Source organism: Brachypodium distachyon, chromosome 3, assembly GCF_000005505.3.
Source record: "Brachypodium distachyon strain Bd21 chromosome 3, Brachypodium_distachyon_v3.0, whole genome shotgun sequence".
Classification (NCBI taxonomy): Eukaryota; Viridiplantae; Streptophyta; class Magnoliopsida; order Poales; family Poaceae; genus Brachypodium; species Brachypodium distachyon.
Window position 1 is genome coordinate 23,545,984 of NC_016133.3, and position 21,838 is coordinate 23,567,821.

The window sequence follows — 21,838 nt, forward strand, 5'->3', positions numbered from 1 at the left end:
GGTGCGACAGTAGCCCCTGGGTGTGGGCCGGCAACCTTGAGCTCCCGGGTAGTGTCATGCTAGGTCGGTTGCCGGGCGCTGCCCTCCCGACACGTGGGTCCCCAGGCCAAGCTGGGCACCCGGCCACGTAGGCCGCTGTTACGCCTCCTCCCGTTCCGACGGGAGGAGTGGGTGCACGATCTCTTGCCCCACTAACCCTCTACAAACAGAGAGTTATGGCCACATCGCGCAAACCGTCTTGATTCCTCCAAAACTTTAGGGCGCTAGATTGCTGATCGTGGGGGGCGTCCGTTGCAATTCCGCCGGTCGGGTATAAATACCCAGGGGCGGCGTCACAAGGAATCCCCCCCGCTACTGCCCTTGCCGCTGCCTCCTCCAAGCCCCTTGCACTCCAACTCCCGAGTAGCCTCCCTTCTCCCTCCTCCCTTCCTCCACCAATGGCACCCAAAGGTCCAGCACGTCCCAAGGGCGCCGGTGGCAAAGCAGAGAAGAGCAGCAAGAAGGAGATGTCAGAGCGAGAGCGCAAAGACAAGGAGAAGAGGGCCCAGTTAGCGTTCTTCAAGCCCGGCTACAATGGCGAGGCTGTGGAGAAGCTGCGCTTAGCAGTGGCCACCAAGCCCAACGAGCACGGCCCGACGCGCATCCTGCCCGTCGGGTCGGACCTCGGCGAGCACTACTGTTGGGTGTTCGTGCGGTTCATCCTCTCCGGGTTCGTGCCGCCGCACTCTCTTTTCCTCCCTGCCATCCTCTCCGCCTACCGTCTTCAACTGGCGCAGATTCACCCCACCTCCTTCTTCAAGCTTGCCGTCTTCCAATACCTCTGCGAGGCGTTTGTGGGGGTGATGCCATATGTAAAGAAGGGGATGAGGGTGCCCCCAGCTTTGACAGTGACTTGTTCCCCCCCTCTGCCAACCTACGAAGCAGAGCCACGACTTTCCTGGCGTGGTTGCGGCGGGCGAGCTCGGTCTCGGCCTTTTAGCTCCTGAGCTCGAAGAAATGTTCCCCTTCGAGACATCTTCAACGACTGGTCACCTGAGGAGAACAAGGAGGAGCATGCCAACGCCGTCAGCCGCTTCGTCGATGAGATGGTCGCGCGGATGACGGGGCAAGCTGGTGCTAGTGAAGATGAGGAGGAGGTCGCTACCGAGGAGATGCCTGCCGCCGAGTCCGCCGCCCCGGAAGCACCCACCGCGTAGCCGTTCCTTGTATCTTACATTTTTTCTGATTTTTGCTTGTTCCCTTGTAACTGGCGCGAGGCGCCTTACTTTTTGTTAGCCCTTGTCACTTTGAATGCTTACCGCGGAATTGTTTGTTTGAATTTCATTTTATCCAATGTCAATTTACTTGCTTTTCTGCCTATAACTAGCTTGCCGGAGAGGGGCTCTGTCCTTCTCGTGCTTTAACCTTGTGTACCCGGGAACTTCCCAACTGCGTGTTCAGCTAGACCAGGGACCCGGGACGGACCCGCAGTGCCAACCTAGGGCTAAACAGCAGCGGCCAGCCACTCCACCTGCGGATTAACTACCCCGGCACGGACCCCTCCGGGACGGACCTGCGCGTCACGTGTGGGGGTCGTCCCCCCCCCCCACCTACTTAGCTTTTTGTTCCCTCTGCATTTAGAGCACCCTGTTGAGAGCCGTGGCAAGGACGCTCTGGCAGTGCACCCTCCAACGGCATGCACGGAGGCATGCACCACCACAGCATCTTCGCGACATCTCTCGCCTCTTGCGTTGCCATCTCTGGTGACCTCCTCTAAGCGATGTGGCAGGGCCGCGATGGTGGGAACACCCTCAACGACAAGCGCAGAGGGATGCACCACCAGCGCCTCTCTGCGACATCACTTGCTCTCTTGCCCCGTTGCTGGTGTTGCACTTGCTCCGGTCTTTACATAGCCGGAGTGTTGCCCTTGCCGCCACGCACGCGGAACCACCGGTTGACGCGTGGAGGCACTGACCCTGTCTCTGAGTCCTGCATCAAACCTCGAATTAATTGCCACGTATATACAACTTACCCGCAAGACGACGACACCCGTGGCTGCTCCACGAGCATCACCGTGCGCCTTCGTCGCCACCTTTATCCAACATGTTAGATTCTTGGAGTGCCCATGGTGCATAGATTTTTTTTTCGATATGCACGAAAAAAGACAACACTAATTGGATAACCTCCTGCCTCCCAGCCCCCGGGCACAGAAGAGTCGACCTCAGACTTGGGTGTGAGCATCTTTTCTATTCCACGGTGCCGTGCAGGCACGTAGCACATTGTGAATGGGTTCATCAACTGCTAGGCCTCATTCCGGGGTGTCCCGAGAACGAGCTTGGTTTTCGGGGTTCCGGCAGCCCCATGCTCATAGCCAAGGATGAAGGGACAATACTGTGCACCTAGAGCAGGAGACGGAAACACACATTAACAGCAAAACACAATATTTACTGAAACAACACTTACCTTTATTCAACTTTGTGCTAGCGGATTACAATCGGGCCTTGCCCGGCTACACTAGCTTAAAGAGGCACGCTACCGCAGCGTCACCCGTGAGTAAGGCACCACCGTTTCACGGGTAGAACTTGCGCAGGTGCTCAATGTTCCAACTAGTGGGCACTCGCATGCCTTCTTCGGTTTCCAACCGGACAGCCCCCGGTTTGGTCACCTGCACTGCCCGGAAAGGGCCTTCCTAGTTTGGAGTCAACTTGTTCCCGGCTTTCGTTTCTTGCATCCGGTGCAGGACAAGGTCTCCAACCTCGAGCCCCCGAGGACGGACTCTCGTGTCGTGATAACGACGGAGCCCCTGCTAGTAGCCTGCAGCTCGCACAACAGCCCGGCATCGAATCTCCTCGATGAAGCTAAGGTCGTCACTCCTTTGCGCGTGTTGGCTCTTGTCGTCGTACGCTCGTACCCGAGGTGACCCATGCTTGAGCTCGAGGGGCAGCACAGCTTCTGCCCCGTAGACGAGGACAAACGGAGTTTGGCCCGTCACCCGACTTGGTGTGGTCCCAATCAACCACAGCACGGGCTGGAGTTCGTCAACCCAGTGTTTCCTGTGGCCCTTGAGTTTGTCAAAAGTTCTCGTCTTGAGCCCCCGCAGTACCTCTGCGTTGGCGCGCTGCACTTTCCCGTTGCTCCTCGGATGAGCAACAGAGGCAAAGGGAATTTTAGTGCCCATGTCCTCGCGGTAAGCTTGGAGCACCGCACTTGTAAATTGTGTGCCATTATCGGTGACGATGCCGTTAGGCACACCAAACCGGTACACAATGCTCTTGAAGAACTTGATGGCCGCCTACGTTGTGACAGCTCGCACAGGCTCCACCTCGATCCATTTTGAGAACCTGTCGATGGCTACAACGAGGTACTCGTAGCCGCCAACAGCTCTCGGCAACTTTCCGGCGATGTCCAGCCCCCAGACCGCGAACAGCCACGAGGACGGGATGACTTGCAGGGCTTGCGCTGGTTGGTTGCTCTTCTTGGCGTGGAACTGGCATGCTTCACAGGTCTTGACTAGTTGCTCGGCATCGGCTAAGGCTGCTGGCCAGTAGAAGCCATGCCGAAATGCTTTCCTAGCTAGTGCCCTGGAGGCCACATGGCGCGAACATGTGCCTCGATGGATATCCTCCAGCAGTGTGCGTCCTTCCTCCTGGGGCGCGCAAAGGAGCATCACTCTGCTTGGACGCTTCCGGTAGAGATCCCCATCTACCAGGGCGTACATCTTGGCTTGCGGGCCACTTGCTCCACGGCAACGTCTTTCCCCGGGAGGGTTCCGTCCCTGTAGTAACGAACAATATCCGCTCCCCAGGGTGGCGGTTCTCGGCTTATGCATGCTACGAGTTCAGTGGCATGGTGCCCCGCAGCTGCGGGGTCTCCTTGGGTTGTCAGAGGGGCTTCCCCGACAACTGTCTTGGCATCGACAGAGGGTTTTGACTGCCTCTGTATGAATACCCCAGGAGGAGCCTTGCCGCGTTCCGCTGTCCACTTGGACAGTTCATCCGCAACAAATTTGTCCTTGTGCTTCACGTGTTCAAACCGAAGTCCCTTGAACTTGGACTCCAGCTTTCGCACTTCCTCCACGTACGCCGCCATCTGGGGGGAGTCGTAGTCCTTGTTCACCTGGTTTATCATGAGTTGAGAATCCCCGCAAACGACCAGGCGCTTGATGTTGAGGGCGATTGCCGCGCGTAGCCTGGCTAGCAGCCCCTCGTACTCTGCCGTATTGTTGGTGGAGTTGGCGAAGTTGAGCTGTATCATGAATTTGAGTTGATCCCCAGTGGGCAACTCGATCACCACTCCGGCACCGGCGCCCTGCAGACTGAAGGCACCGTCGAAGTACATGACCCAGTACCCTTCATCCAATTTGCCGGGAAGGCTTGCTTCCAGCTCTTCTTCCTCTATTCCCGTGGACGTCCACTCCGCGACAAAGTCGGCGAGAGCGGCGCTCTTGATGCTCTTGGTATTCACAAAACGCAGCCCAAACTCTGCCAGCTAGATTCTTCATTCGGCCACCCTCCCGGTGGCTTCAGGGTTGACAAGGGCTCGCTCCAGACAGAACCCCAACACCACTGTGATGCTGTGCGCCTGAAAGTAATGGCGCAGCTTCCGTGAAGCAAGCAGAATCCCAAGCAAAAGCTTCTGAGCCTGCGGGTACCGTACCTGGGCATCGCGCAACACCGTGCTGACAAAGTACACGGGGTGCTGCACTGGCCGCTTGCGGGGGGCAGCATGAGTAGACTACCCCTCAGCTCCCGGGGTAGAGGCTGTAGCTGGGGGTTCTCCCCGATCGCCGGGAGCCCCCTGCCGGCCTGTCTCATCCCTCGGGACTTGTTCTTCCCTCTCAACAACGAGCACGGAGCTCACAACCTAGTCTATTGCTGCCAGGTAAAGCAGCAACGGCTCGCCTGGCTTGGGGGCGACGAAGATCGGCGGCGACTTCAGGTATTGCTTTAAGTCCTGGAATGCCGCTTCCGCCTCGGGGGTCCAATTGATTGGGCCCTTCCGCCTTGAAGAAAGGCAAGGCTCGCTCGCCCAACCTTGAGATGAAACGCCCGAGTGCCGCGACGCAATCGTTGAGGCGCTGGACGTCTCTGACCTTGTGGGGGGCCTCCATCTTCTCGATCGCCTCGATCTTTTGTGGATTGGCCTCGATTCTCCGGTGAGATACCAAGAAGCCCAGCAAGTGTCTCGAGTCCACGCCGAACGTGCATTTCTTGGGGTTAAACTTGAGCTTGATCCTGCGGAGATCATCGAATGTCTCCTGCAGGTCGTCGATGAGCGAGTCCCCACGCCGCGACTTGACGACGATATCGTCCATGTAGGCCTTGATATTAGGCGCTGAAATGTGGAGCCCGCGTTCTTCAGCCTGAAAGGCATCCATGTATAACAGTAGCAGCCAACCGGGGTGATAAACGCTGTTTTCTCCTCATCTTCGACCGCCATCTTAATCTGATGGTAGCCGAAGAAGGCATCCAGAAATCATAAAGACTCACAACCTGCCGTGGAATCTACTATTTGATCGATTCGGTGTACAGGGAAGGGGTCCTTAGGGCATGCACGATTAAGATCAGTAAAATCTACACACATGCGCAATTTATTCCGAGCCTTAGGGACTACAGTAGGATTTGCTAACCAAGTAGGGTACAACACTTCCCTGATCGCCCCGGCCTTCTTGAGCTTCTCCACTTCTTGATGGATAAAGTCCTTGCGTTCTTTTGCTTGCCGGCGAACCTTCTGCTTGACGGGCCGCGCGTCTGGCCACACCACCAGCCGATGCTCGATCACCTCCCTGGGGACTCCGGGAAGGTCTGACGGCTCCCAAGCGAACATGTCAAAATTCCCCCGGAGGAAGGCGATGAGGGCACTTTCCTATTTGTTGCCGAGGCTCGCACCGATGGAGACGGTGCGCGCCTCGTTTCCAGCATGCAGGGGCACCTTCTTGACCTTGGCACCCCCCTCCTTCAACTTCTCGCCCTTGCTGACGCGCGGGTTGGAGCGGGCGTTGCCCCTGGCATCCTGCCCGGGAGCGGCTCGCGCCTTCTTCTGTGCGGGCTGCTTGCCTGCAAGTGGATCCTCATTCCCGGCAACGTCGTAGTCACCAAAATCTGCCACTGCGGAGGTCTTTACGACCTCGCCCACGCACCTAGTAGTGTCCTTCAGGTCGCACTTGATGGAGAGTACACCGTATGTTGATGGCATCTTCATCATGCCATAGGCGCAATGGGTTGCCGCCATGATCTTGATCAGCGCCGGCCGACCAATAATCCCGTTGTACGGCAACGGGGTGTGAGCCACGTCGAAGACAACATGCTCAGTCCAGAATGCTTCCCGAGACCCGAAAGTTACCGGGAGTGTGATTCGCCCCATGGGCTGCACCACTCCGGGGTTGATCCCTCGAAACGGGTCGGTGGGCTTCATCTGCTCCAGAGGCAACTGAAGCTTCTCCACCAACTTGGCGGACAAGAGGTTAAGGCTTGCCTCGTTGTCCACCAGAACCTTGGTCATCGTCACGTTGTTTATGATCGGTGACACCACGAGGGGTAGTACCCCTGATCCCAAGGGACGAATCGAATGATCGTCCGAGTTGAAAGTGATCGGCACGTGCGACCACCTCAATGGCTGTTAGGCCTCCACGCTGGGGAGGAGGGCGCAAACCTCACGAGTGAGCCGCTTCATGGCTGCAGGCGACGTCGCGGGCTCCTGGAAGCCGGGCTCGTCAGCGTCGTCACTGCAGTCGTCCTCGCGCTGTTCGGCACGAGGCTTGTCGCATCCCCAGGGAGGCCGGTCCTGGCCACCGCGGGCTTGACCGCAACCCCCCGCGGGTTCTCCCTTGTCGCCGCCGCTGGCCGCGCCCCGGCGCGCTCTGTTGCGGGGGTTGTTCGGGCTGTCTCGGGAGAGGTGCCCGATGTCCCCGCAGTTGAAGCAGGCCCCGGCAGCACGGCGTCGCTGCAGTCGTCCTCGCGCTGTTCGGCACGAGGCCTGTCGCGTCCCCTGGGAGGCCGGTCCTTGCCGCCGCGGCCGCCGCGGGCGTGACCGCGAGCCCCCGCAGGTTCTCCCTTGTCACCGGCGAAGCAGGCCCGATATCCCCGCAGTTGAAGCAGGCCCCAGCAGCACGGCGTTCCTCGTGGCGCTGCTCGCGCTTCTCCTTGATGGTCTGGAGGGTGCGGTAGTCCTGTGCGTTGTGGGTGGCGTTGGTGTCGATGGGGCAGCGTGCGGCCGCCGCCGGCTTGCTACCCTATGCTCCCGCCGACGTCGCCTTCTTGGTGGGCCTCTGGGGAGCCCCCGGTTCCGCGGCAAGCACTTGCTTCCCGCCGCGTTTCCGGGAGCCCTTCTTCCTGGAGCCCTCGGGTGGGTTTGCCCCTGCTTTGGTGGCAAGCTCAGGCGCTAGGCGCCCTTCCTCGGCCATCGTGCATTTGTGCACGAGAGCGTAGAGATCCCTAGTAGGCTGGATCTGGTGCGTGTTTAGCTTCTTACGCATCTTCAGGTTATGGACCTTCATGGCGTACGTGTTGATGATGGCAGCCGTTTCTGCCTCTGGGATGGAGTAGGAGATGTTGGAGAACCTGTTGGTGAAGTCCAACAACGTCTCCCCCGGCTTCTGCACTACCGTGTGCAGCTCTGCCATGGTTCCCGGGCGCTTGTAGCTACCCTAGAACGCGTTCACAAACTGCTCGCGCAGGTCAGCCCAGGAGGCAACAGACCTGGTGGGCAGGTTGAGCAACCAGGTCCTCGCTGATCCTTTCAGAATCATCGGGAACCAGTTGGCCCTGACCTTGTCGTCGGCACCGATAGCACGCATGCCCAACGTGTAGGTCAGGAGAAAGTCCTTCGGGTTCACGGTCCCGTCGTACGTCCCGAGCGCTGGCACTCGGCACTTGCGGGGCCATGTCATCCGGCGCAGCTCGCGGGACAACACGGCGCAGCCTTCAACGGCGCCCATGGGAGTGTCTTCCTGCTCCTCTGGATGCTAGCGCTCTACCTCGCGCCGGCACCGGCGCTGTAAGCGCTGGCGGGAGATCTTCTTGCTGGAGGGCGTTCAGGACGCCTCGCGCATCACCTGGCGTGACAGTCGGTGACGAGTCCAAGTAGTCCTCGGGATCCTCGTCGCCTTGTCCTCCTGAGGGTGGAGGATGCTCTCCATGTCCCGAGACGCGGGGCGCATCTCCGCGTCCCGGGTTCTGTCCCCGGCCCGAACCGGCCGGGCCGCCCACACCTTGCGGCTGTTGGGCAGCGAGCGCGAGGAGAGCATCCAGCTCCGCACTCCAGACGTTGTGTGCCGACGTGCCTTGCGGCGGCTTGTAACATCCCAGAATTTTCCAATTCTGGAATGTTAAATAAAATAATTATTTTAATGAAAATATTGGCTTCGGAAATATTTTGGTTGTGAATTTCCGAAGAATTTGAAATTTTTAGGACTTATTTAAATTTTTCCACACCATGTTTGAATAATCAACAAAGAGTGGATTAATTTGACTATCCAAATTATACAACATGGTTGGGACATTTACATAAGTTCAAAGTATTCTATTTGGAATCATTTGCATATTATGATTCTAGCCGAACTATTATTCGCATCTAGTAAATCCTATTTTCTTTCTGAAGGATTTATTAACACACTAAGATTCCAATTTGGATGCCATGACCATTTGAGAGCATCGTTGGAATATTTAAATCGATTAGAAATGTTCTCCAACATTTATCTAAATGATAAAGAGAGGGAATAATGTGACTTTCCCAAGTATATGATTGGAAAATATATATAATGATTCACTTATGTTTCTCTCGATATTTGCTTTGGCGTGTTCATTTTGTTTTCGAGAAGAAACTATCAAATATTCGAGAAGAGGATAACGTGACATCCTTGTGTGCAAATGTTATTCCAACATTTATTCCGTCGTTGAGAGTGGGATAACGTGACTTCCCAAATATATATATAGTTGAAAACATCTGCGATGGTTTACATGATTTGAGATTTGGTGTTATAAAGCTATTAGGGAATTTTATTGAACCGTATAATTATTATGAGATCTTCTTTGGAGTTCAACCCAATGGGGTATTTAGCTAAAGAAGGATTTTAGTGCAAAGTATGCCAACCCAATATGTTTATTGGAGTTTAAACTAATTTATGAAACAAAGGTTTCATAATAGATTTCAAAACCTATTTTAGGTATTACTTATAAAGCTCAAATGACATTTATATAAGCAAAAGTATTTTTACTTATTTTATTTTTGAAAGGATTCAAGTCCCAAAAGCTCACACTTTGGAGAATCTGAATTTACAAATTTTCTGGAATTTATTTGGACTTATTTGGAGTTAAGAATCAAAAGTTATTAATAAAAAAAAAAGAAAAAAAAAAGAGAATGGACCGACCCAACTGGGCCGGCCCATCTCCACCGAACGCCCCAGCCAGCCAGGAGCTCGTGCTTTCTCCTCCTCTGCACGTAAGAAATCCTTTCTTTCCATATTTTCTTTCTTCAATTTCTTTCCTTTCCGCACGTCTCTCTCCAAAAAGAAACCACCCCATCAATCCTCACCATCCCGGGAATCCATTCAGGAAATCAATTTGAAGTTTCCTCTAATTATCGCAGTTTCCAAAACAGGCGCCCCGAATGTTGGCCGTCGACATCCACGCCCGATCTCCCTCCTCGGCCACTATAAAAGGATTACACGTGCGTCACTTTGAGCCTTTGCCTCTCCTCTCCCTTTCCCATGTAGAAAATTTGGCCTAAAAACCTCTGTGCAGCCGGCTATGTCGACGTCTTCCTCCGCCGGTCACCGCCACAATTGTTGCCGGTGAGATCACCCCGAACCTCCGTTCTCCGATTCTTTGCACCGGTAGACTCATGTGACCGTTACCTACCTTTGTGACAAGGTTTCGTGACCTCTTGATGCTGTTGGCCGCGCCGTCCCCGACCTCATGCCAAAGCCGCGCCCGGAGCTCTGCCCGTCGCCATCCGGAGATGCTACGACCGTGCAAGCCGCGTCACGGTGTCCGCCTCAACGTCTTACACCGCCCCACCGAACCCTAGGTCAACATCATCGCCGTCCTTCTTCAACTCCGGCGAACTCCGTGTCTTTTCCGGTGAGCAACTTTTCAGCCGCAGCAGTTTTGATTAGCCATGTTTACAAGCCCATATCTTTTGATCAGTGTATCATTTTTGTCCGAATCTTTCTGTTGTAGTTAGAGCACGTCCACCTCTCTATACCAGACTAGATTTTATACCCCGTCTCCATGATCTTCAGTACGGCATCTTCGTTGGAAATTGCTATTCGCAGTATGCTGTTTCTGGATTAGCCACCTTTCGAAATTCATATAAATTGCTTCATTGATCCGTTTGGTTCCAAGCCTTCTGTAGATCATCAACTAGATCATGTTATACACATTAGTGTTTTTGTTGCACAAGTTAGGATTCATCTACTTAAGTGCATCTTCAATCAAAAGTCGTATCTGTTAACACTGTCACATCAGTTAGCTATCTTCCGGAGCCTATATCTTGTGATCCATTGCTTGAAATTAGATGATTCTAGACCTATTTTAACAACTTTCCAAGTTCATCCACACTAGTGCATCGTTGTTGCAAAATAGTACCTCCAGCAGTTTTCCACACTTGGCCAATTCTAAGCCTTTAGTTACAGAAACTTTGTTATAGATTAGCCTGTTTTGTAAGCCTATATCTTTTGACTCACAAAACCTATTTAGGTTAAACCAGTGTCTTTTCAAATATTGTTAGATCTAGTTTAATTTATCCCATTGGTCCTTTGTCTTTTGAAGCCATTAGCACCAGTACATTTTCAGTAGAAGTTAGTATCTTTAATCTGTCAGAATCAGACTAGCCAGCTTTGCAAGCCAGTAGGTATTTCTCTGTAGATCCTTTTGGGATGAGACTTGTTGGGTTAGCAAGTGCAATCTTAATACTATACAGTAGTATACTTTTTCATCTCATGTTCTGTCATTTAGCACCATTTGCCAAACAGCAAAAGTATCTAAGTTATAACAGTTCCTATAGACTTAAATTCCAGACTTAGCCACATTAGTCCATGCCCAACCAAACTTTGTATCTGTTAACACTATCTTATTGATTAGCAATGTTCCAAAGCCCATACATGTTGATCCATATTTCCAAACTAGTTCATTCTTTCTGTAGTGACTAGAGTACACCAAACTCTAATTTCTGGACCACTTTGTACACCTTCCAAAGTTAATTTACAGTAACCCATGACCCCTAGAAAATTGTATCTGTTAGCAAACATTGACTTCACCGTTTCAACTCTGATAGAACCCAAGCCTTATTCCTACCTCTTAGATCTATGCCTAGGATAGCCTAACAGTAGTTAGGTACTGTTTAATTTAAACTTCGTATTATTTTGGTTCTTTATTTGGAGTTATGATTTGGAGTTCTCGAATAATCATTTATTATTGCTTTTCGTTCTTCGCGATAGATTATACGGAGTGCGCTAACTATGAGTATCGAAAAGAAGAAGAATACAAAGACACTAATCAGGCAAGTTCACTTTGATCATTCACCTATTATTTTATTATGCACTAGATTTTATTAGTTGCATTGTCAGGATTATTATTGTATCTATGCTAGCTATGATCTATCCTACTAGTATAGGATACCTTTGTCATGACCTTACCACCAATTGCCATCGTAGTAGTAAAATGCTATGCTATGATAATATACGAGGGTGGTATTAATACAATGTGATACTATTGAATTACAATATGAATTTCCTAGCGTATGGCAAAACAAGTAATTCAATGAACCATCCTGGGTGGGCTGCTTTGAGTTTTCGGATGTCGTGACGTTAGGTCCATTTCTATGGGGCCCGCTGAGTCGTCTCTCCGTGTGATTCGGGAGCGTCCATGGTCGTCTCCCCGTGCGATTCGGGGAGCGCCTGCGTCACAATGTGGGATGCCACCCGGGATAACCAGAGACTGGACTAGTTTCCTGTTTAGTAGCTTCCAGTACAACCACATGGTATTATGGGCTCTGCCAGGATGGATGTAAGAAATATGAACCCGGATCCGAGGTGACATCGGTATGTAGCAGTGTAGGTGGGGGCACGTCCCTCAGGTGGTTTGGGGGAATATGTTCTGAAAATTCCTGTAATCGATGCCGTTGCTACTCCACCTGGAGGACAGCAAGGGATTAACACGTCGATTTCTTGTGGGTAAAGTGTACCACCTCTCGAGAGTGTCAAACTAAGTACTTAGCCGTGTCCCCGGTTACGGACAATTATGAGCAACTAGATATTGGAGCTGTAAGAAAAGTCTCACTCATTCCAATTTCCTAATAAAATGAATGGTTTGAACTGGGTAGGAGCATTGATGTTTCTACTCAATGTGCCTATGTTAATAGGAGCATGGGTGTTTCTACCCCGTGTCCAATAGAATTAAAACTATTTGTTTAAAAATGATATGATTGAACAATGATGCTTTTATGCAAATAGCCAAAACCCCACATTGCCAAATACTGCATGTATTTGATAGGTTCTGTTATAACCCTTTGGTGAACTTGCCAATACATTCAATGTATTGACCCCCTAGTGGCTGCAACGTTTAAATGTTGCAGGTGAACCAGGTGAAGAGTGAGGTACGAATTGTTAGGGTTGCGAGTTTACATTCCAACATGTTTCGACTGTGGAGTTGTTATGGGACTCCTGTATCTTCTGCCTTCCGCTGCAAGATTTTATTTTCTTTTGAGATAACCCATGAGGTTATGCAATATGTAAGTTACTACTAAATTCTGGATCAATGCGATGTAATATACTTTTGACCTTTGTATCTTGATATTACATCGTGAAACTGTGTGTGCTAGCGAGTCGATCCAGGGACTAGCACAGTAAGCACAGGGATCTAACCCTTGGTGAAGGGGGATCGCTTCACGGCTCATAGCGCACCATGACACACACGGCAATGATGGCTTCCGCCGAGGTCGGGGCGGGAGGCTGCCGGTTCTCTGACCTGCTGCCGTCCGCCTGGTCGCCCGGTGCCCTCGGGTGAGAGGGTCGAGACCCTGCTGGCGTCGAACGCGACGTGCTGTGGTCATGACGCAGCTGTCGCTGCGCGTCCTCAGCCCGCGAGTCAGCTCGCTGGCTGGCACGTGCAATGTTGAGGTCGCCCGTGCGGCTGTCTCCGGCGGTAGGCGCCGCAGGCCCCCTCGGACGGTTGTCCATTAACCCCCGAGGAGGGGGCGGTGGCAGCTGCGGTTGCGGCGGCGGTTGTCAACGTTGAGGCGGCCCCTGGTCCCCTTGGCCTTGCGACGCGCACGCGGCATCATGGGATCGAGTGCGCACGGCCAGCGTGTCGCGCAAGTCGACCCAGGGCTCGTCGGCCTTCTTGGGCGGCATGGCGAGCTGACGTAGATGATGTCGTTGGTGAAGAAGTCGATGACGCCGGCGGTCACCCGAAGTTCTCTGCACACGCCCCCTACCTGGCGCGCCAGATGTTGGAGCACGGGTCTCCGGCACCGGGGATGCTGGGCACCCCCTTGTTGTTCGGTGAGGGGCGAGGTGAGCGCTCCGGCGATTGCCGGCGTGACGTAAGCCACGAAGTGTAGACGCTTAGATTTACAATGGTTCGGGCCACCCGGAGGTGTAACTTCCTACGTCCTGTTGTTTGTTGCATTCACGAATTTGTGTGTTCTTACAGATTGCCCCGAGGGGTTCCCAGGTGGGCTACGTTTTCTTGTAAGGGATTATGCTATGAATGCATGCAATACTATTTGCTACTGACTAGGGTCCGAACCCTTTGACCGATAGCATTGGTTCTCATTTTATAGACAAGGGGATACCAGAGGTGCCGATGCATGCAGCGTGACACGTTAACTACACGCTTGTCATTGCCACAAAACTTACTCTACTGTAGATCCACGCTGGGCTTCATGCAGCACCCAGGCCACTGTGCATTGTAAACAAAACAGTTCTTTGGGTAGCAGCTCTACACTTGTTGGGCAAAACTAGCCCTGCCGATGTGACTCATGTCAGTGCATTAAATGCACTGCACCCGCTGCCTGGTCTTGTCTCCACTGTTCCGTCGGCCCCACCTGCAACCCCCGAAGCTCCAGTACCCGGGAGGTGCCCTGGTACCGTTGCCCAGCAAGTTGCGGGGGAGCGAGCCGGTAGCTTCCCGGGTTCACCCCTCCCGGGGAGCCGGCCTAGCGGAGTCTCGTTAGTTGCGACCACGCGTCCCGTACCAGTGGGGCCCCGTGGGCCACTGGTGCGACACAGGTTCATATGGCCGTGAGGTCACCTCCCTCTTCAACAGAGTATCTCGACTAGTCTGAAGTGGAGATCACATTCTCTAGAGAAGATCACCCGTCCTGCATCCTGCAACCTAGAAATGCAGCGTTGGTTCTCGACGCACATATTGGGGGTTTCATGTTGAACAAAGTATTCATCGATGGTGGAAGTGGGCTAAACATTATCTACGTCGACACCCTACGGAAGATGAATCGTTCAACAACAAAGCTAGCCCCCACGAAGACAACCTTCCACGGGATCATCCCTGGAAAAGCAGCCACCCCACAAGGCAAAGTCAACCTAGATGTGGTGTTCGGCACGCCCGATAACTTCAGACGCGAGAGACTAGACTTCGAAGGTTGACTGGCCCTCTCAGTACCATGTGGTCTTGAGTTGCGTCGTGCTAGCACGCTTCATGGCAGTCCCGCATTACGCTTACCTTAAGCTTAAGATGCCTGGACCCAACGGCATGATAACTATCTCTGGAAGTTTCCTGCGGTCTGACCACTGCGACCGTGAATTCCATAAAATTTCTGAATCACTCGCCATGCAGGACCAGACCAGCCAGGCCTACCTCTTAACGGACGACGACCAAAATTCCGTCCTTAAGAAAAGAGCCATTGAAGCCACAAGCGGCAAAGATTCAAAGCCAGAGGAGGCGTAGGTCCCTTCATCAAAGGAGGCCAGCGCTGACCCGGCCGGCAGCCCTACCAAGTAAGGAAGACTAGCTCATTGGGCTCCCCCAACTCACAACATCGGGAGCCCCTTTAGCAGGCGCACTAAAAGAACGAGAACGCAAGCCGGCTTCGCAGCCCATGCAGTGTATCTCAAAAGGTCACCTGCCGAAGATTGAGTCAGTTCAAGCACGCACCAAAGACCTCATCCACGCCTCAACATTGCTATTCAGCCCACTCGACTGCGGGATATGAGAACCAAGGATCTCCCCATTAGACTCCAATTCAGAGCAGGGGACACATGAAGCAAGACGCAAAACGCCACGCAATAGCACCGCCAACGCGCCAGGCTTTTATTTGAATTTTGTATTTCTCGTATGTTTCCTTTTTCTCCGCATTTTTAAGTACTCAATAAATTATTTATGTTCCTCTATTCAGAGTCCCTTTTTCTTACTTACCCTGATACGGCCGCGTCAAGCTCAAAGCTGAGATTTCAACCCTAAAACTTGTCATTGGATGCACACGACATTCGGTTGCTGCATCTCGATCCTGAACTTGTTATTGGACGCACCCGACACTCAGGGCTGCGTCCAATCGACTTCAAACTTGTCATTGGACGTGCCCGACACTCGGGGGCTGCGTCCAATCGATCCTAAACTTGTCATTGGACGCGCCCGACACTCGGGGGCTGCGTCCAATCGATCCTAAACTTGTCATTGGACACACCCGACAATCGGGGGCTGCGTCCAATCGACCCTAACCTCGAGTGCATCGGAGGAAACCATCCCTTCCCACGGGACTCAAGTGCTAATCAGCAGGACAAATCCTTTACGCTGGTTATTACGCTAGAGTCCGCACTCGACTTTTATACTCAATTGCATCCTTGAGGGCCACTCCCACCGGGAGTACTCAAACTCCGACTTAAATTCGACTTCGGCAAGCCAGAATTTGACTCGGTGTCAACAAACAAGCCATATCGTTCTATTTCCAAAAATGGGAATAACTTCACTACACACAGTCGCCACCGAACTCGAGGGCTACTCCCACCGGGAGTGCTGGTCGCGCACCCAGTAAAATACTATCTACAGAAAGAAGCACATGGCTATCTACTACGAGGTGTGGGTCCCTCCTTTGATGCTTCCCACTGACGGATCATGTGTAGCGCTGCCGCCTGCCCTGCCTCCAGGAACGACCCTATACTTTGGTTTAGAGTAGCCCACAAGGTAGCAACTCGCCAAAAATCCAACTCTGGGCCGTTGACTCGCACAAATGCGAGGGCAATCTTGGCACCATTTATCAGTTGAAGGCGCACCAATCCTTCATTTTGTCCTTGCCATGGAACTTCACCATCAGGTTGCCCAATCCGGGAGGCATGTTCTCCCGTGGCCATAAGGCCCGATGAGTCAAAGCTAACATGTCACGGCAGGAAGTGAAGTATCTCTTGACTTGTTTGATCCGCTTGATCAATAGCATCAAGACATAGCTCCTCGATAGGTCTAGCCAAAAAAGGTGACTGATCATGAGCTCGGCGAGTCTGAACTGCAGCATTCACTCTGGCCTTCTCATCATTAGGGTCAAAGCGAACAGCTGCACATAAGACGAGGAAATTATTCTGCAGATTGACATGAAAGGCAAAGCCACAAAAAGAGACGAAAAATCCACACACTAGAGTTGACCGCTCAAGTTACGAAGTTTTCCAAAGACAAACTCCTCCCGGTAGGTTGCAGCCTTCAGTCTAGCCTTGCTATTTTGGGCATCACTCAATGTGTTACGCTTCAACTTAGCTAGGCGAGCCTCAGCTTCCTGCAACTGCTCTCAGGACAGAGTCATTTTGGCTTGACTCTTTTTGCTAGGGTTGGCTTGAACGTTGTGAGGAGAGGCTGCCTTTGCAGTTGGAACCGGGTGACTTGGTTGTCCCTTTTGCCTCTGCGCGAGAAAAACTCAAGTCACCTCTCCATTTATCCAAAACCTCCTTCAGGAGTCGAGATAAAAATCTTAGATTTCATTCCAAAAAAACGCTCAGCCAGAGCAGTTCTTTACAAGCAAAAGAACAGAAGAAGAAGATTCACAAGGGAGAAAGAGAATTGAATATATCTAGTGAAAGATCGCCCACCTCTGGGACACCAGATGCAGTTAAGTTTATCTCCTCAACTGATCTGCGAGGTTGCCACAACGAGATCGCAGCAAGTTCTTTGCCCTTTCCCATATAGGGTCCTAGGTTGATCTTGTCGCCTGCCCTCGATCGTGTCGACTGAGAGGCCACTCGGCGCAGAGTATCTTCTTCGACACCATGCGCGAAGGCAAGCGTGAAGGATAGTTTAGCATCGGTCATCGACTGAACTCGGCAGTACCTCTCTATTGGATCTTGACTCGCAGTAAAGAAGTCGATGAGCCCGTTCAGCAACTCCGGAACTGGCCCATCAGGATCACATTGGTCAGTATCTTTGTCACCTGCCAGAGCTTGCCTTTGGCTTCGGCATTGATAATCTCGACAGTCTCTAAAGCCTCAGTAAAGCTCTGGCTTTTATTCTTAAAGTGAACCTCGACAGAGGCATCAAGAGCTCCTGCAAAGGATAAAGAAACAGTCATACTTTGCACAAGAAGGTAAAAGCTCCCTGAATGACAGACACAAATGCTCACCAGCGACAGATTGAGTAGCACTTTCGAGTCGCTCAGTCCGATCATTTTCTCGCTCTTTCTCTGCGGAAAGATGAGAATCCATACGTTGCTAGAGACGGCACTTCTCAACAGCTGCTTCCTTCATCTCTTGATGACATTGATCCAGCTCTGCTCGAAGTCGATTGCGTTCTGCTTTCGTATTCTCGAACTCATCAATAAGAGTTGTCATGGAGCGGATGATTGGCTGAAACAATTGCAGTCTCAAGTCATTTCTTGAGAATCACTCCCACCGGGAGGGAAAAAACAACAAACAAAAGACAAATTTACTTACATGCTGACTCGAAGCAGGAGTCGTCGTCTGAGGAAGAGTCGACTCATCTGGTCGACTCCCTCTACTCACTTCCAGAGGGTTAGCTACTGAGGCTCCTTCAGGATGAGCCGCCTTGTCTTTAGTCTGCTGGTCTGATCCTTTTGAGTCCAGACTAATTGACTCAGCCTCGGAAGCCTTTTTGCTCCTGCATGAGTCACCGGCACGGTTGAACAAGAGTTTTCAGAGGTTCAATTGAAATCTCTAGAATGCCGAAACAGAATCGGCAAATTGCTTACCTGTCACGGTCAAATCGAGCAAGAAGGCCAAAACGACGAGCCACGACGGGCCCGTCGGACTTGGTTCTTTTGAATGCAGGTACAGACACCGACGGCTCAATATTCGGATCCCTCGTGCCCGTTGGTCGGGTCTATACCCGCAGGCTATTGTCTTCTCTGCCGCGCTTCTTTGCCGGTGGAGAAACGCTGCTCAGCTCATTGTCAGGTCCCTAGAGTCAAGGTCAAGACTAAAAGGTTTGTTAAAAGTCTTGATGACTACCTTTTCCCGGGGCTTGTCAGGTCCATAGAGGCAAGTTCACTTTGATCATCTACCCTATTATCCTATTATGCACTAGATTTTATTAGTTGCATTGTCAGGATTATTATTGTATCTATGCTAGCTATGATCTATCCTACTAGTATAGGATACCTTTGCCATGACTTCACCACCAATTGCCATCGTAGTAGTAAAATGCTATGCTATGATAATATACGAGGGTGGTATTATTACAATGTGATACTATTGAATTACAAATATAGATTTTCCTAGTGTATGGCAAAACAAGTAATTCAATGAATCGTCCTGGGTGGGCTGCTTTGAGTTTTTGGATGTCGTGACGTTAGGTCCATTTCTATGGGGCCCGCTGAGTCGTCTCTCCGTGTGATTCGGGAGCGTCCATGGTCGTCTCCCCGTGCGATTCGGGGAGCGCCTGCGTCACAATGTGGGATGCCACCCGGGATAACCAGAGACTGGACTAGTTTCCTGTTTAGTAGCTTCCAGTACAACCACATGGTATTATGGGCTCTGCCAGGATGGATGTAAGAAATATGAACCTGGATCCGAGGTGACATCGGTATGTAGCAGTGTAGGTTGGAACGCGTCCCTCAGGTGGTTTGGGGAAATATGTTCTGAAAATTCCTGTAATCGATGCCGTTGCTACTCCATCTGGAGGACAGCAAGGGATTAACACGTCGATTTCTTGTGGGTAAAGTGTACCACCTCTCGAGAGTGTCAAACTAAGTACTTAGCCGTGTCCCCGGTTACGGACGATTATGAGCAACTAGATATTGAAGCTGTAAGGAAAGTCTCACTCATTCAAATTTCCTAATAAAATGAATGGTTTGAACTGGGTAGGAGCATTGATGTTTCTACTCAATGTGCCTAGGTTAATAGGAGCATGGGTGTTTCTACCCCGTGTCCAATAGAATTCAAAACTATTTGTCTAAAAATGATAGGATTTGAATAATGATGCTTTTATGCAAAATAGCCAAACCCCACCTAGCCAACCTATGCATGTACTTGGTAGGACCTTTATAACTCTAGTGAGCTTGCCAATACATTCAAATGTCTTGACCACGTAGTGGCTGCAATTAACAATGCAGGTGGATTCGACGATGAGTGAGGTTCGTCGTTTTGTCATGGGTCATGTGCTTACATTCCAACATGCTCTCACCTTGGAGTAGTGTGGCCCTTATGTTCTACCCTTTTCCGCTGCAGTATTTTGAAATATTGTTTTATGATGTTGAAACAGTATTTGTTTTATGATGGCCCCAGAGGTCATGCGAGGTTGTAAGTACTATTAAATTCTGGATGATGCGACGTAATAAAGTACTTTGACCCTTGTTTCTGTATATTTCATCATGAAACTGTGTGTGCTAGTGAGTTGATCCAGGGACTAGCACAGTAAGCACAGAGATCGAACCCTTGGTGAACGAGGGGATCGCTTCAGATCATAGATAGAAGTCGCCTAGACGCACTTGCCAGATCGAATCTGTGCATCTAGCCTCCGCGGCACCCCATTGTAATCGACTCTTCAATACAGATCAGACAAGCAGGACGTAGGGGTATTACCTCATCGAGGGCCCCGAACCTGGGTAAATCGTGTTCCCTGTGTCCTTGTTAGCCGACGAGTTTGCCAACACACACTTGAAATCTTTCCTAGATACAAGTCCATCAATATGGACATTGTCGAAGTCATCCCTTTGTCACTTCTCCAATGGTGGACGCGCTGATCTGGCGGATTGTTTGCGATGCCGGTGCTTTCGGCTAGACCTTTGCCGGCATCAACACTTGGAGCATTCATCATGACCTCCACGCAGCTAGCAGGGTAGTCGCTATGCCGGCCGCGAGCTGCGCAGATGGTAGGAGGATCCGCAGCTACTACCACATTCTCGGGGTACCTGCAGACAATGTCAGTAGCGACGTAGACCTCATGGGCACTAAAGTTGTTGAACCGTCCGGCGTAGAGAAGAGGCGCGTTGTTGTAGCAGCCGGCGTTGTTGTCGATGAAGCCCAGAGAGCCGAATCTCTGGACCAAACCAGAGACCATGCGCTTCTCCGGTGACGAGGAGGCTTCCCGTCTGGATGAAAACTCCGGCCAGCGCAGCTGCTAGCCCCACGGTGGGTGCCAACTGTCGTGGTGGAGTCACGGCAGATGCCATATGATAGCTTGAGTTGGGGCCGATGGATGAAGGAGGATCCGGAGGAGGGATGGCACAGTGGAACTACACACGAAAGTAATGAACACACGGTGGTTTACCCAAGTTCTGAGCCCTCTAGATGAGTTAAAACTCGTACTCCTGCCTTGGAGGGATTGCTTGAGGTGTACAAGAGTTACAATGGTGCTCCTCGAGTTGTGCTGAGAGGAAGAAGAAGAAGAACTAGCTAATAGTTAAATCTAGGAACCCCTCTCGAAGGAGGGCTGGTGCCTCTATCTATAGTGCCAAAGTGTCTCCCTGCCAGGTGGGGCAGCTTGCAACTATAGCCACGCTCCCAGGCCCGCCGGGTTGTGTCGTGGTCCCCTCCGGATCGTCCGGGGGGGGACAATGCAGCTTTGTACTTTAAGTACAGTGACGTGGCACGCATTATAGCCATGCTCCGGCTTGGTCATCGTCCTTCTATGACTCGTCACTGTGCAGTCATCCGACATGCCGGATGATGCTCAGCTAGGTCCAATTCACGATGTAATGGAGCACACGACGCGCCAGCTAGTTACCCTTATGGCGTTGGAGTAGAGTATCCTTTCATCCACGGTAGACGTAGGCGTAGCTATATCGATGGCATGTCAATCGGGTGTGCGACCAGCGCTCCCGATGGGAGTAGCCCCCGGGTCTGTGCACGACTGGTTGCAGTCGCGTGCAGACCAAGTGGTTTGAACCCATTTTCTTAATCTACAGCTTAGTACTTTTTTTAATAAAAGAAGTCCTACCTTTCGCTAAGATTGACTGATCAATGTATTCTTGGAGATACTCGGTTGATAACTGCTTACAGCCAGGCATCCGAATATGGAATTTTGCTGCTCGCCGGATCTTAATGGAATCTGTGACAGCCGTTTTGTGTCGGGTGGTGACTAAGCACAGATGCTGGCTTTGTGCGGGATGAATTAGATTGCTTGAACCCACGATCGACAGGTCGGGAGTGTTTAAGATGAGTATGAAGTCGATTGAAACGCAGCCCTCGAGTGTCGGGTGCGTCCAAGACGAGTTTGGGTCGAATGGACGCAGCCCCGAGTGTCGGGTGCGTCCAAGATGAGTTTGGGTTGAATGGACGCAGCCCCCGAGTGTCGGGTGCGTCCAAGATGAGTTTAGGTCGATTGGGCGCAGACCCCGAGTGTCAGGTGTGTCCAAGAAAGGTTTAGGTCGCATACAACCCCGAATTGTAGGTTCGTCCGGCACAAGGTAATTGAGCTCTGAGTAGAGAATGGTAAAAAAACTTTATTAAGTATTGAGGTACAATGTG